This window comes from Lissotriton vulgaris, chromosome 5 (genome assembly GCF_964263255.1).
Source record: "Lissotriton vulgaris chromosome 5, aLisVul1.2, whole genome shotgun sequence".
NCBI lineage: Eukaryota > Metazoa > Chordata > Amphibia > Caudata > Salamandridae > Lissotriton > Lissotriton vulgaris.
The window spans coordinates 1183583584-1183599639 of record NC_141693.1 but is presented as its reverse complement, the minus strand read 5'-3'; the positions used below and the strand labels follow the sequence as shown (position 1 = coordinate 1183599639).

Here is a 16056-nt window from a genome sequence, read left to right as displayed (position 1 = left end):
AATCTCAGAAATAGAAGTATCCAGAAGCTCCACTTCTGAGGAGGTCATGCTTCAAGTAAACTTGCTCTCAATGCCATAAAGAGTTGAGAAGTCGGAAACAGAATTAGCCATGGAAATGAGGGTTCGAACCCAGTGACTGGGAGAAGAAACAGTTGGCTTGTAGCCTTCTTAGCTGGGCCAAAATTGACAAATAAAGACTTAGAAACCCTGAAGGAAGCCCCCCTCTGAAGATAAACTAGTTATTCTCCTCACATTCAAGTTATGAAGAAGTTCTTCCTCTGAAGAAGAAGAGAGGGACAAAACTGTGGAAGAATCACCACCTGATCCCTGTGGAAGAAATAATTAATCTTAGATATGAAGGAAGGGAGAGGATGCAGGACAACTCTATCCTCAAAAACTCAACAAAAAAGGAGCCTGAAGGAAAGAGTGCCCAGATCCCCCAACCTCCTAGCAGAGATAATTGACCCACCAGGAAGAATGATTGAGGGTCAAAGTCATGATATCTATATCTTGTAAAGGCGCACATGGTGTCAACTTTAACCCCTCCAACATCAACAGCAGATCCCAAGAGAGAAAACAATGAGGGTAAGTAGAATGCACATTAAATAATAACCTGTTAAAGAGTCTGAGACCCAAATCCATAAAATGCACCAGTTTATCCCAAAGAAACGCTAGTAGCCTTTATTGATGCTCACTGAACTTTTAAGAGTAGAGCTCCTCAGCTGCAAAGAAACCCCCTCCTTAAGGAAAGTCATGATCTCGAAAGGTGTGTCGTGGAATGATCTAACTCTTTAGCCACACAGCAATTACTGTAAGACCCTTAATGCCTTAAATAAGCTTTCAAAGTGGAACCCCTTCGAGAAGTTTGAAGGGTAGACACTAAGGAATCAGGGAGTCCCCTTCTAGACAATCTTAAACTCCCTACTTCCTGGGCTTTAACGTGAGTGCTGAGAACATCCTACTGGAGAATCAGAATCATCAAAGGAGGTGGAGAGGTTGACAAAATCCACTCTCTCTCCACCATCATAGAATTTAGGAGAAGAAAACAATTAGAGCATGCTAAAATTCATGCAATCGGAATCACAGTTAGCTTCTCTTTCATCACCCTCAGAAAAACATGGGAATGAGAGGGAAAGGGGCAAAGTCATAGGGTACACCTGTATACCACCTGCAGGACAGAGCACCCACCCCCAAAACTTGAACGTCCTTCGTCAGAGAGCAGAACCTGTGACACAAGGCATTGAAAGTGGTAAAGGATTTTATTGCCGGGGATCTACACCTCTGCACTACCAGAGAGAACACCTTTGAGTGAAGACAAAAGTCAGTGGACGATGGAGTTATCCTGCTCAATGAGTCAGTTATCAGTGATCACCTTCAGTGGCCCTCAAATGTGAATTACTCAAATGAACCTGATCTACCTTTCCACCCATTGAAAGATTTTGTCCAAAATATGAGCCAACAAAGCCAACCGTGTGCCTCCCTGTTTCATCAGATATGACTTGGGTATCATATTTTCTGTTCAAATCAGAACTCTTTTTCCTGAAAACAGTTTTGAAAATGCCTACATAGCGAGGTGAGCAGCTTCCAGCTCCTTCCAGTGGGAGGTCTTCCTGCTCTGAGCAAGAGACCATCTGGGCTGGACCTGATGATTACCCAGAAGGAGAAGTACATTCAGGAACCCCCACTAGGAGATCCTAGGTCTAGATCCACCATATAGGATGATGGCACACTTCCTAAGTCAGTCCTATCCTGCGATAGAGATTGTGAATCAGAGGATTCCATATTAATGAATTAATGAAACTCTTGAGGTGGTGAAGATGGAATCTTGCCCCAGGAACAAGAAAAACTGTGGTTTGCATATTCCCCCGCACCTCAAGGGTGGAAATATTCTAGGTGAAGACTGGAGAAGCAAAGACCAGATGAGAGACTGAATCTTGTCGACCCTGGCTAGGAAATAGAGTCACTGTCCCTTGAGCTGTGAGAAACCGATCTTTAATAAACAGCCTATTCTGAGATGGACTCAATTCAGATTTTTTCCAATTAATGAGAAATCCATGTGTCTGCATTAGGGTGAGAATCCTCAATGTAAGCTGCTGAACCAATTCTTTTGAAGGAGCATGAATGTGTCCGTTGTTCAGAAAAAGTTGAACGAAAATACCCTGCTGGTGAAGTAAAGCAACCAGAGGAGTTAGAATGACTGAGAATCTTTGTGAATACCGCGCGTTAAACCTAGCATCCTTGTTATGGTTTTTTCGCTCTAACTTTTTGTCTTTAAACCTCCTGTTCTGTTGACTTTGTTTTTGATGATTTTAGAACATTGCGCACATTTCCACTGCACAACAGTCCTAAAGTGCTTGTGATCTCCCCTTAAAACCTGGTAGAATTAGCTTATACCCAATTGGCATATTTAATTTCTTCTAAGCCCCTAGTAAAGTGGTACTATCTGTGCCCAGGGCCTGTAAATTAAATGCTACCAGTGGGTCTGCAGCACAGAATGTGCCACCCACTTAAGTAACCCTTTAAACATGTCAAACACTTACCATTGCAGCCTGTGTGTGCACTTTTAAATTGACCTTCCGATATGGTATTACAAACCGTTTAAAGAAACTAGACAACCATATGGCTACCTAGAGCCCGAAAGGCTAATGTTAAAACATCTTACTTCTAGTTCATAAGATTTAAACAATAAAGTCAACATACTAACCCATTTCTGTGTTTAATCACATCATTAGAAGTTATTGTACATCAATCCTTTTTTTGGACTGTAACACAAATGTTGCTTCACATTTGTTGCTTGATCAATGAACGTTTCAAAATGGATTAGATGAAAAAATAAACTTTAGACATGGCATAATCAGAGTGAAGTGAAAAATTAGGAGAAAGGTAATAAGTAAAACCTTCTTTATAATTCTCCGCAAGTGCATTGGAATTTTTACAGCTTCTAGAGACAACCGGTGTGGTGGTAGAAACAAACCTTGTCATTGCATAGTGAAAAGAAGGTACGTATGTGAAAAAAACAAGTTCCATGGAGCTCCAGTGTAAATGGGAACACCTGTACGTGCCTGCTTGGTGAAAATTAGCATTAAACGTGTCGATGATTGGCTCCAATCGAACCATAGTTTAATCCAGTGATACTCAAAGTACGGCCCGGGGGTCGCATGTGGCCCACTGAACTTTATGTGTGACCCTCTGGTCAACAGCAGCACTGGGCTGCTGTTTTATCAACAGAGCACCAACATAGAAATATGTTAAATAAACAGACAAGCATTTTTTAAAAATGTTAATCCCAGTTAAAGAGAGGAATTAACCAGGGAGTCCTGCATTTATAAAGACATCTTGCAGCACGCATGTAAAATACGATATTGTCTCTTCAAAATTCAAAATATGTATTTCATTACCATGCAGACCTTTCAATTTAGAAAATCAGATTCTATCAGTGCATTGAGAAGTATTTGTTTTTAAACGGCGATAGTTTTCAAACATGGATTTAGAAACATTCATGCTTCATTACCACTTGAGCAACAATGCCAATAGTGGACTAAGAGGCACGTCAGTTGTTATGTGCAAGCTATGGGTGGCTGAGGCTGCTATCATACATGAGCAAAATTCTAGTAAATTAAATAAAACACAGGAGAAGTTTTTTGTACAGTGCACATTCTCATTTCATGCATTTTGAGGCCCTCATATGTGAAAATGTAGGAAAAGAGGGAAAAGTAAAATAAAACAATTGTCAAGGATCACACTATTTGGTCAACTGTGATTGTTTCTGCGTTTTCTATTTCCACACTGCACAATTCATTTCAGCCAGTAGATGTACACTCACCTTACCCCACTCCAACCCAATTACCCCCTGATGGTATATGTGTGGCCCTTGGTCACACCAGTGACCAAACCAGTAATAATCTCAACCCAAATGAAAAAAGAAAACGAAAGAGTGAATAGTTTTTTTAACTGAATTGACCAACAAAGGTTTTCAACTAGAGTTGTATGTAAGCTACCTTCAATCCAAAAACATTTCGTATTCATATAGCGTACGAGTCCGGCTTTTCGTTGATCTCATCCAGAGCTATTCGGCATATCGGCTTAAATTTTGGTCTCTAATGCTATTTTTAATTCATGAATTTCCTCGAAGTCTTTCAAAATTTGCAAACGTTCCTCAATTATTAAAAGGATGAGGTCCAACGAGCATTTGTTCAAAAGCGCATACCATCTAGGCATGAAGTTTTTTTTTAAATTTGAATTTGAACAGGATTGGTTTGATTGTGATTCTTAAACCGCTCTGTTTTCACTTCACTTTTTGGTATTGCATAGGTGTGGTAGCACAGAGAAGTTGTTTCACCTCCTTTTTCACTAAATATTTGAGTTTTCTTGACTGTTGTGAAACTGTACCAGACGTAGTGCTAAACTTCTAACCTCTTAGATTAGAGACTAGGGTACATATTATTAACGGCCAGTGATAATTATCGATGGCAGTCTCTGGAATTTATCGCCCTGGTAGCGCGTTAATAACAACGTGTTTCTCCAGGGCGATAAAAATTCCAGAGATAGCGAGGTTATCGCCGTTTTGCAGGGATCGTTGCTGGTTTTTCAGCAATGTTCCCTACTAAACGGTGATAACCTTGCTGATACAACCCATCAGCATAATCCACCCCAATGTTGGGGATAGGTAAGTCTGCCTTTTAGCAGATGTTAGTCTTTGGAGAAACAGCGGTTTTCTCCAAAAACTAACATGTGCTAAAATGCTGGGGCAGCCTTGTAAATATCGCAATGTGAACATAAGCAATATTTGCAAGGTTGTCCATCCGGGGTACGCCCAGTGACACCCACTTTGCTTCTCATGATCGATGCAAAGGGAAGCGTAGGGAAAAAGGGTGCTAACATGCGATTATGCATGTTAGCACCCTCTTGTAAATAGGGTGATAGTTTTATCTGTTTTTTTGGCTTTTTAAGCCAAAAAATTGGAGATAAAGCCCCTGTAAATATGCCCCTAGATGTCTGAGGCATCTTCAGCAGTATATATGTAATATGAGCAATCTCCTCAAAAGACATTTAGGTGGTAGGTAGAAAAACTCAGATAGGAAGACTACAATATTGCCATGCACTCAAAATTTCCCTATTGTGTCCAATGTAACCAAAGTAAACAATGAATGTGTGCTGCTTTAGAATGGAGCCCAACTGTCTGCGTGAAAACTTGGATGGAAACTAGACAACCATATGGCTATCTAGAGCCAAAGCTCAGTACAAAGAGAGCTAGCAGGCCAATTTTAGCACTTCTTACTTCAAGTTCAATGAATGTAAACAACAAAATCAACGTACTAACACATTTGAGTGTTTAATAACCTCATTAAAAGTTACTGTACATCAATCCCTTGTTTAGACTGTCACACAAATGTGTCTTCACATCCATTTCTTTATCAATGACATTTCAACGAGTGGATCAATGCTGTGTCAGCAGCTTGATTGTAGATACTCAATGCATTTTGGGTGACAACAACCTTCGTCAGGGGTGACTATAAATAAATACGCAAAGCAGTACTCTCTCACAATTGTGTTCTTTTGTTTTTCATTTAGACAAAAGGGTCTACTTTACAAGACAATTAAGCTCTGAGATATAAGTTATAAGATCTATAATATTTTTTTAAATGTCAGCATGGTTTTTGCACACTATGGGGCCCATTAGGATGGCGGGGGATCGCCCCCGCCAGGCCGGTGGTAGCCACTGCCGGCCTAGCGGGGAAGATCCGCTCGACATCCGCTTCGGAATGACCCCCCGCCATATTAGTATGGCTGGGGGGTCTGCGGCAAAAGGAAAGACTGTCCACCGCTTTTCCGCCCCTGTCGCCTTGCGACAGGGGCGGAAAAGGGTTTATATGGTGGTGGTGTCTATCAAACACCGCCAGCCATATTAGCATGGGGTTTTCAAGATGCCTTTCAGTGGCGGCACGGAAAGGCATGCAGAGTTTGCTTTGGGGACCCGTCTGCATGTAATTTCCTCTGAATTTGGGAAAATGTAATTAATAAACCTCTTTGAATGTAAGGGGGGTGGGAGCACACTGATTCACCTCCCAGCTCAGTTCACCCCTTAGCATTATTGTAAATGCAGTTCATTTTAAATGCTTACTTGAGTTTTTGCTGTAGTGGTTCACCAAAGTTGGTGCAGGTTAGTGCTGTCAATCTCTAGACATGTGTTTCTGGATATTATCCTTCATCAGTAGGGATAAAACACAGAAATTATCTAGGTTTGCTGAGCAAGCTGCCACAATCCTTTCTGGGCTCAGTACCCCTCAAAGGTGCATCTCCAAAAGCTAGTCAGCTCAATTGCTAAAGGGAGCCTTTTGAAACAGAAAAGGAATGGGAGCACACTGCTTCACCTAAAACACAACCTCTCGCAATGGTTTATCCTTGCATGTCTGTTGTAATAGTGTTGCGCGGTTTATTGTGTGGGTACGTTCTGAGGCGGTATCTAAGACTTGGTCAAGATAGTCTTGCAGGTTAGATTGAGCTCAATATTCATATAAAGTAGAATATTTTGTCTAAATGAGAATCAAAGAACATAATTGTGATAGACTACTGTTTTGCTTTATTTCTTTTTTACTTATAGTTATCTTTGACTAAGGGTGTTGTCACCCGAAATGCATTGGGCATCTACAATCAAGCTGCTGACACATCATTGATCCATGTTTTAAAACATTCATTGATAAAGCAACTAATTTGAAGCAACATTTGTGTGACAGTCCAAACAAAAGAATGACGTACAATATCTTTTAATGATTTTTTTTTTTTTTTAATATATTTTTATTGCAGGAATCAGTAAATCGTTACATATTCGACCAGCATTATAGATCAAACAAAAGCAATGAAACACAAACCTCCGCCCCCCAGCAATATGTACTCTTACACAGCCATTCAGCCCACAACCCTACGGTCGGGCGGCGAAATTCAATGGGGGCTCAGCAGGAAGGCGAAGCTGGTCCGGATGATCCACTGTCCGTCATCTGCTTTTCCAAACAAGCCTACAAAACCCAGAAAGAAAACCCCACCCTCAAAACACTATGAACCAAAGCAATCCCTACCCAACCCCGCCATCAGTGCACGGTAACAACCGTATCAGGATCTGCGATAGGACCCATGGGGAAAGCAACAGAGCTGAAAAGTGCAATCGTCTATCGGGACTTGGGGCGAGCTGCTTCCTCACTTTCAGAGTCGCTGGGGGCGCAATAATCTCTGAGGGCCTGCACTAACGTCTCCCATTCTAGCGCTGCCTCCTGTGCCTTCTTGTTACGCTGTCTCCTAGCCAGCTGGTATCTCAGTGTGCTTTCCCCCGCTGCCCACTTCAAGAGTTCGCTGTGCCACCGGCTCCCTGTCGGACCAGCCCGTGCCTTCCAGTTCCTGGTCACCTCTCGTTTAGCAAGGAGAAGCCCTAAATCGATGAATTTGCTAGTAATTTTGTTTTTGGGGGTATGAGGAAACCAGTGCAGGAGTCCCACTGCCGCATCAACCGATAAGGATCTCCCCGTCACCTCCTTCAGGGTCTTCCCCACTTCCATCCAATAGGAGGACAATCCCGGGCAGGACCACAACATGTGGAGAAGGTCCGCCTCCTGCGCCGGGCATCTGGGGCAGTCCGCCGAGCTTGTTGCAAAATATCGTTGGATTTTCGCCGGGGTCAGATATGCCCTATGGAGTACGTAGTAGTGGACCAATTGAAAGCGGGCGTGGCGTGTGCCCTTCCAGGCTCGCCGCACCAGTTGGGACCAGGTCGTCTCCGGGATCTCCTTGCCAATGTCCTCCTCCCAACGGGTTCTCAGAGTAGTGAATATCTTTTAATGATGTTATTGAAAACTGAAATCTCTTAGTACATTGACTTTATTGTTTAAATCCATTGAACTGGAAACAAGATGTGTTAAAATTAGTCTAAGAGGCTCTCTTTATTGTGCGCTTTGGTTCTAGGTAGCCATATGGATGTCTAGTTTTTTTCAAAGTTTTCACAGAAACAGGTAGGCTTTGTTCTAAAGCTGTTAAGTAAAGTGAGCTACCCAGTAAACCTTTGGGGGCTGGGTGAAGAGTGATCAAATGGGTAAAAGGGCCTCCAAAGGAGTTTGTTTTCAAGATTGACTTGGGTTGTTTAGATGAATTAGATATAGGTAACTGAATTATCCTGGGACAAATTAATTTCAATAAATCAAATGACTCAGACTAACTAGACACAACAATACTCAACATTAAAACAAATATTGACATGAAAACAAATAGACATGTGTATATGCAAAAAAATAGATTTTATCAAAATTTAAATTAGCAGGGAAAAATACAATAGACCAAAATGTACAACACAGGGATACAAGACAAGTGTTAGGAAATCAATCAAACTCTCTGTATAGCCTGTGACAAGCTTATCCAAAAACAAGAAGTGGAGATATTTTCTTTCGGATAAAGCAGAAGTCGACGTTTCGGTCTCTATGGGCAACTCAGTGAGACCATCATCAGGACAATTGAAACAAAATATTGTAACTCCCCAAGGGCGAGAATCACTGCCGGTATCTTTACTTTTTAGATTTGGGTGGCTTCAGTAGTGTTGGTAATGGGTCTTGGAGCAGTAACCACCGGTCGGAATCTTTAGCAGGGACTCAGGTGATGCATGAAGTTTTTAATCTGTGCACTTCAAAGAAGTGCAAAGGGAAGAAATTGATTGCTCAATGAGAGTTGTTGCGCACATCCAGGAAAATTCGGTTGTGCTCAGAGGATCGTCTGTTAATGAACGATCTGTTAGGCTTCTCAGAAATCAAATCGCGCGCAAGTCTCTTCCGTCATTCAGTGACGGAAGAGACTTGCGCGCGATTTGATTTCTGAGAAGCCTAACAGATCGTTCATTAACAGACGATCCTCTGAGCACAACCGAATTTTCCTGGATGTGCGCAACAACTCTCATTGAGCAATCAATTTCTTCCCTTTGCACTTCTTTGAAGTGCACAGATTAAAAACTTCATGCATCACCTGAGTCCCTGCTAAAGATTCCGACCGGTGGTTACTGCTCCAAGACCCATTACCAACACTACTGAAGCCGCCCAAATCTAAAAAGTAAAGATACCGGCAGTGATTCTCGCCCATGGGGAGTTACAATATTTTGTTTCAATTGTCCTGATGATGGTCTCACTGAGTTGCCCATAGAGACCGAAACGTCGACTTCTGCTTTATCCGAAAGAAAATATCTCCACTTCTTGTTTTTGGATAAGCTTGTCACAGGCTATACAGAGAGTTTGATTGATTTTCTAACACTTGTCTTGTATCCCTGTGTTGTACATTTTGGTCTATTGTATTTTTCCCTGCTAATTTAAATTTTGATAAAATCTATTTTTTTGCATATACACATGTCTATTTGTTTTCATGTCAATATTTGTTTTAATGTTGAGTATTGTTGTGTCTAGTTAGTCTGATTTATTGAAATTAATTTGTCCCAGGATAATTCAGTTACCTATATCTAATTCATCTAAACAACCCAAGTCAATCTTGAAAACAAACTCCTTTGGAGGCCCTTTTACCCATTTGTTCTAAAGCAGCACACTTTCATAGTTTACTTTGTTTGCATGGAACACAATAGGAAAATATTGAGTGCACGATATTATTAGTCTTCCTATCCAAAGAAACTTTTTTCCTGGCCCAAACCTTCCTTTTTATTGAATATAAGTTACTTCTAGGGTAGGCCCTGGACAGCCCAGAAGGTAGGTTGTAGTGCATTAAAAAAATTAGACATGTACCTTTTAGTTTTACATGTCCTGGTAGTAAAATCTATTACATTCATTTTCAACAACTGTAAGGCCTACCTTTCTCATAGGATAACATTTGAGTTACCTTATTACATGTAATAAGCTTTAACTTCCAATTTGAAATACGTAACCAGTAGGCCTGGGAGGTAAACTCCGGTCCTTAGGTGAAATTCACAGTTTTGGCACTTCATGCTCCGCTTGGAGAGCAAGGTTTAGCCAAAAAACGAGGCCTGGGCGGAGTTCAGAGTTTCACTCCATGAAAACCACTGAGTTGCCCAAAAATCTGCTGACTTGTTCGGAGCTCTGCATGCTGGCATACTCAAACAAGCATCTGCAATGCAACAGGTCTCGCATTTACGCGAGTTTGAGCTATTGGCATTGTAAATGACAATGCCTTTTATTTATGTTTTGGTTTTTGAAACATAAATAAACCACATTGTTATTTACAATGCCAGTAGCTTAAACTTGCGTAAATGCGAGACCTGTTGCATTGCAAATGCTTGTTACACCCTGTCTCCATCACTCCCTCTGTTTCCTTCGACTCCTCTTTCAACACTTGACTTTTCTCTTGCTTTCTTCCATCCTACCTACCTTTCTCTCTACATTCGTCTCCACAACCTTTGCCCTCACTTTCACTCATCTGTTTCTCCAATGGGGCACTGAGGAGAAACTTGAATGCATAAATATTTATACAAAAAAAAAAGAAAAACATACTGCCTGGCCCCAAAGATAAAGATTGACATGAATGCCACTGACCCAGGACCGGAAACCCCCCTTTTGACACACACATCAATCATCCATATCTCGCGCACCTCAACCAACATCTCCCACATAGGGCATACATGACCTAACACCCTTCCAATAATGCTCTCCGAAGGGCGCCTGTTCCTGATGCAATTGGATCGCTTCATGGCCTATTTCAGGGGCAGAATGGCTCTACAAATGTGACTGTTCACTACAATATCTCCAAATCCATATGCCCCTCTGATTCCTCCCGGCTATCTGCAACACTGCTTGTGTTCACCACCCTATGTGAAGCATTACACTGTCCCTCGTGGCTGTGGCAAAATCTCTGCCGGTTGATATCTGTCAAAAAAGCATTACTGTGTCACTGAGATGTTTATTGTATCATCTCCTGCAAGTACCTGAGTCTTTAACTGTTTATTTCTTTGTTTCGGAACATATGAAGCTCATAGATCAGGACACAGCGATGGTGTAAGTGGAGCCAACAAATAGTTAATAACCATGTTCCTTGTCTAGGCACTTTGCAAATTCAGTAACAGGCGTGCTGATAACCAACAGCCTCTTTTTACCGATCTCACAAGCATGAAAGGCTGAGTAGGCCCCAACTGGGAATCAATGTCTGTGACTATCATAGGTAACGTTGTTATTTTGGATTCATCAACAAAGAGTAATATGACCTCTCTCTCTTTCTCTAACGGTTTGTGTGGCTCAGTCTATTGGTAATTTTTTCTGCCAGTGTGTCGAATCTGTGGAACGCTCCCGGACATTCTTTGCTCACTCACTAGAGTGTGACCTGGTGCAATCCCACACGATTGCTCGGTGCTGGTCTCTGTTTACTGCAGCTCGAGTCGTGCAGCATGAAAGGTGGTTGAAAAGTAGGCCTCTTTAGTCCCTCAGACCGTGACGCTCAAAAGAAAGATTTACTTAATGAATCCTTGAGTACCGAGGCGGGATTGGGAACCCGTGCAGCGAACTTCTGAGTGGAGATACCACAGGCCTGGCTTTGGTTGTGCTAAATTAAATGTTCCCAGGAGTCAATGAATCCTTGAGTACAGAGGCGGGATTGGGAAGCCGTGCTGCGAACTTCTGAGTGGAGATACCACAGGCCTGGCTTTGGTTGTGCTAAATTAAATGTTCCCAGGAGTCTTTTGTTTCTTTTAGCTGACCTATGCTGGAAGTATGATGATTAGGAGAGAGGGTGTGGCCTAACGGCCTGAGCTGCTGACTTTGGATCTGGAGAACCAGGTTCGAGCCTTGCGTTGGCTCAGCATCCTGTGATTCTGGGCAAACCGTTAAAGCTCCCTGTGCCTACCAAAACCAAGAAAAGGGCAATTGGTGCTTGCGTAAGTAGATTTTGGTTGACCATCCAGCCTTATACGCAGCTCCCCCCAAAGTTGCATCTCATGTCCAAATGGCAAGTCTGAAGCTCAATATGGCCCCGCCCCACCCTATGACTCTGCTGGCTCATTGAAATATAAAATAATACAAATGTTTTATATCATTTTATTTTTCACTTTTGCCTCTGCTGTCTATCAGCAGTGGGGCGACGCTCCTCCGCCATAATGGAGAGGCGCCTCTGTTGGAGGATCGTGCATGCACTCTAGTGTACCACAAAAGGTGTTGAGGTTTCATTTCAGTTAAAAGAGTCTCTGCATTTTCTAGGTAGCTAGTGGCTGCTGCACTCACAGGATCGCTCTTGAATTTTTTCCATGTCTATTCTCCATGCTGTCATTTGTAATTTATGTAGCGAAAAAGCACATTTGAGCTCCCGATAAAGACGTGTTTGGAATTACTGTGTAGTCACATTTCTTTTGCACACCAGTGGTAATTCTCTGGGTTGTTTAATGCCTGTGACGTCTTGTTCTACAAACTGCGAGGTTCAGAATGCTATGCACTGTGCTGCCCTCTGAAACAAAATACACAACAAAATAGAGGCATCATCTCCCAGTTCCTACGTGACGTGTCTGAAACGAATATCCCATTCATTAAAGGAGACACCTCGCGTTACAAGGTTACGTGTGCACGAGTCACAGTGAATTGCTAAACATTTAAGTTTGGTGGAAAAGTGGTTGAGAGCGAAAGGGAGAAGGGTGTGGGAGATTATAAAACGAGAAGGGAAGGCTTGTGGAGAGAGGTTGATAGAGTTTAAAATTCAAAAATATGCAAGATCTTGCTGTTCCAATCGGCCACGCTCAGCATTACATACAAGAAAGACCGACTGGCATTGCCAATGCTGGATTATAGTAGTTCAAGATCAATGTTCCTCATTTCTGCTGCGGTGTTTCCAGTGACCTCTAGGTGGCACTGGAAGGTAGCAAATTGGAGTTTAAACGGGTCTCGGCTCACAATGCTCCATTAGCAGCAAAAGAACACAGAATGTACTAACGGCAAAACCAAAAACAAGCAAAACAGAAAGCAGCTTGTCATCCGGCCTGGGGAGGAGACCTGGGACAGTAAGGGCTGCCCGCGCATGCGCTGTCCTGCAACTTTTGCATGCCCCGGCGCCAAAGAGGAAGTGCGGGGGCTGAAGTCCAGGGACCCGGGTGAGGAGCAGGACATAGCAGTGTGGGGCTCCCATGCCTATGGAGAGAGCCCCGCATTGTGCAGCCCGACCTGTAGAAGAACTGGAGTGCTCCGGCTGCAGCCAGCCATCGTTTAGGAGCACCCCCCCCCAGACCGGGTGAGTCGATGGCCCGAAAGTTCTTGTGTTTGAGTGTCCTCCATTTATTGCAGTATTATACCTCCATTTGTACTTTGTACGCTTTTGTAACCCTCACACATGTCACTTTTTCCTCCTGTAATGCACCGTTTGCTACCTCGTGTGTTTTGTTTGCTCACGATTGTCACTTTTGCCTCATGTAACTAAGCGTTTGCTTTTGTAATTTGTTCACCTGTAATGTGCTCATGTATCAGTTCGGTTTCTATTGCAAAGCTCTCTGACACCTTCGGGTAAAGTCTGCGCTATAAAAAAACGCATAAATAAATCAATAAAAACACTGTAGCTGCTAAACGCGAAAGTGAAACTGTATGCTGGCTTGCCTGCGAAAGCGGGACAGGGGATGTGCGCGTGGCTGTACGTGCGCGTCCACAGACCCCAGTTGCTGCGCGTGCCCCGGTCTGTCTCCCTTGAGAGGCATGACGCTGACAATAAGTCTCGCTGGTGACAGCGTTTTCGCGGTGCAACGCCAGGCGAGACCTAGATATGTGCTAATGCTATGATCGTTGAGTGTAATGTGAATGTAGAAGCTTAGTCCTGTTAATAAAATTTGCCACTAGAGGGCACTGCACACTTAAAATACAAGGAATTCATTTAAAGCCTACACCATTGATTATTATTATTAATATTACATTCTTATATAGCACCAGAATCGACCCCCGAAGGGGTATCTCCGCACTTGCCTTGGGAACCCGTCCTGGTTTTTCCCTGTGAGACAGCCCCTACAGGGCATCCCCAAGCTGAAAGCCAGGCATCCCGCCGCGGGGGCGTTCTGGAGATTAAGCAAGCTTAATGCCCAGAGTTGCAGAGTGTGAACCCATGATTAGGTCAGGCACCGAAGCGAGAATTATCGAGTCCGTGGACATTTGAGCTCAACACCCTGCCGCGTCGGGAATTGAACCCTGGTCACGGGTCTGACCTTTGCTTCAGGGCCTGCCTGCTCTAACCAGTGAGCCACACTTCTCCACTCAAGTCAACCTAGTCCCCTAGTCCCAAGACTTCTTTAGTGTGCTGCTTATTCAATATGCCACTGGTGTATGAAATGGATACACACAGTCACACACAGAAAATAGTACACTGGGCACCATGCATGTTGTCATCCCGATTTGCAAATAACATGGTGGAGAGGATGTAACCTAACGGTTAGGGCGGTCGACCTCAAATAGAGTTTCGCCAGCGATGTTCAACATCCTTTGATTCTGGGAAAATCACTTAATCTTCCTGTGCCTAGCAAAAATGAATGTGCCTTACATTACGGAACTGATGCGCCTGTAAAGTGCAGTGATACCTTTAATTCAAGTTTGCTCCAAATAAAACTCTGGGAAAAAAATGTTTTTTATGGTCTGGGCAGACAATGCAGACAAGGAACCATCTGGCAGTGACAAGTAAAGTCACCCCCGAGCAGGCACGAGTGAGAGGCAAGCCCTCCCTGGCTGATGCACCGGCTGTTCTAATGCCCTGACTCAGCTTTCAGAAGAGCACGGCAGCTAGCATTAAACAGGAGAACATTTAAAATACTCACAGTCTGACTGCCTTCCTTGCACAGACTGCATCTGCGGCTGGCAGGACACAAAAGAGCGCAGCCCCCAGGAGGGCAGCAGCAGCCTGCATTGTGCTCGGTGTGTGCGCTGTGCAGAAGCCCGCATGGCAGTTATGCTGCTCTTCCTGTCTTCCCCTATTGCTGCCACCACAGAACCAGCACATCCACTTCCCAGCCCTGATCTTGCAGGGAAGAAGTAGGTTGATCTCCAGCCTTGCACAATAAAATTAGCGCATGGCAAATTGCAGTAAGTGTTTCACTTTCGGTTTCACTGCCAATAACAAAATGTGTTTAAAAAAACGAGAAAGCAACGGAAGCGGCTTTTGACATGAGCAACATGTTCTGTATGCACCCTAGAGGGCAAGCACCAGTAAACTTTACTCCACCGGCAGTAGGCGGAGTTTTTTTTGCCAAACTTTGCGCTCCAAGCACAGTGCGGACTGCCAAATCTCCGACGGAATGGAGTTTACTGCCCAGGCTTAAAGAAAACGCTCCATCTTTTGTTGGTCCTCCAGGCAAAATTCCTTGACAAAGATTCTAAGTCCATACTTCTAAGATTAGTCAGGAGGAGTACACTGACACTTATCTAAGGGCCCCAGGACCTTAGGGACAGCATTTATATGTCAGGACTCACTCCAGGCGAAACCACCAGCAGGGCCCATGGCAAGCCCAGATGGGACTGATCAGCTGGGCTCTTCTGAAAAGTGGAATTCTTGTAGCGTTTGAGTCTCTGTAGCTTAGCAGGAGGTCAGCCAACTGACCTTTCGAGTCGACTTGTCAGTCCTGGGTACAAGTGGAGGCATGCTCAACCCTTGTGACCTCACAGGTCACAACAGTAGGCAATGTCCTTCTTCTGTTTTCCACAGGTTCAGGGGTGTTCTGAAGAGGGTACTGAGGGGGTCACATGTTTGCCCAGTGCCAGCCTGTGGGTGGAGGAAACTCTGGCCATTCCCTAACGACTCGGGTAAAGGTTCCCATGGGTAACCCGGTGCACTAGTGCAGAACTTCTTGTGTATTTAGCTATAAATTATTATTTTTATTATTATTATTATGTTTCTTATATAGCGCCAGAATCGACCCCCAAAGGGTATCTCCGCGCTTGCCTTGGGAACCCGTCCTGGTTTTTCCCTGTGAGATAGCCCCTACAGGGCATCCCCAAGGTGAAAGCCAGGCATCCTGCCGCGGGGGCCATTGTGGAGATTAAGCAAGCTTAATGCCCAGAGTTGCAGAGTGTGAACCCATGATTAGGTCAGGCACCGAAGCAAGAATTATCGAGTCCGTGGACATTTGAG

The 16056-nt window shown here is 43.6% G+C and overlaps 1 protein-coding gene across 1 annotated transcript in view; it reads right to left on the bottom strand.

The window, feature by feature from the left end:
* LOC147712229 (scavenger receptor cysteine-rich domain-containing protein DMBT1-like) overlaps positions 1-16056 on the bottom strand; it is a 1653398-nt gene that overhangs the window by 1511497 nt on the left and 125845 nt on the right. The gene's annotated exons all lie outside the window — the stretch shown is intronic.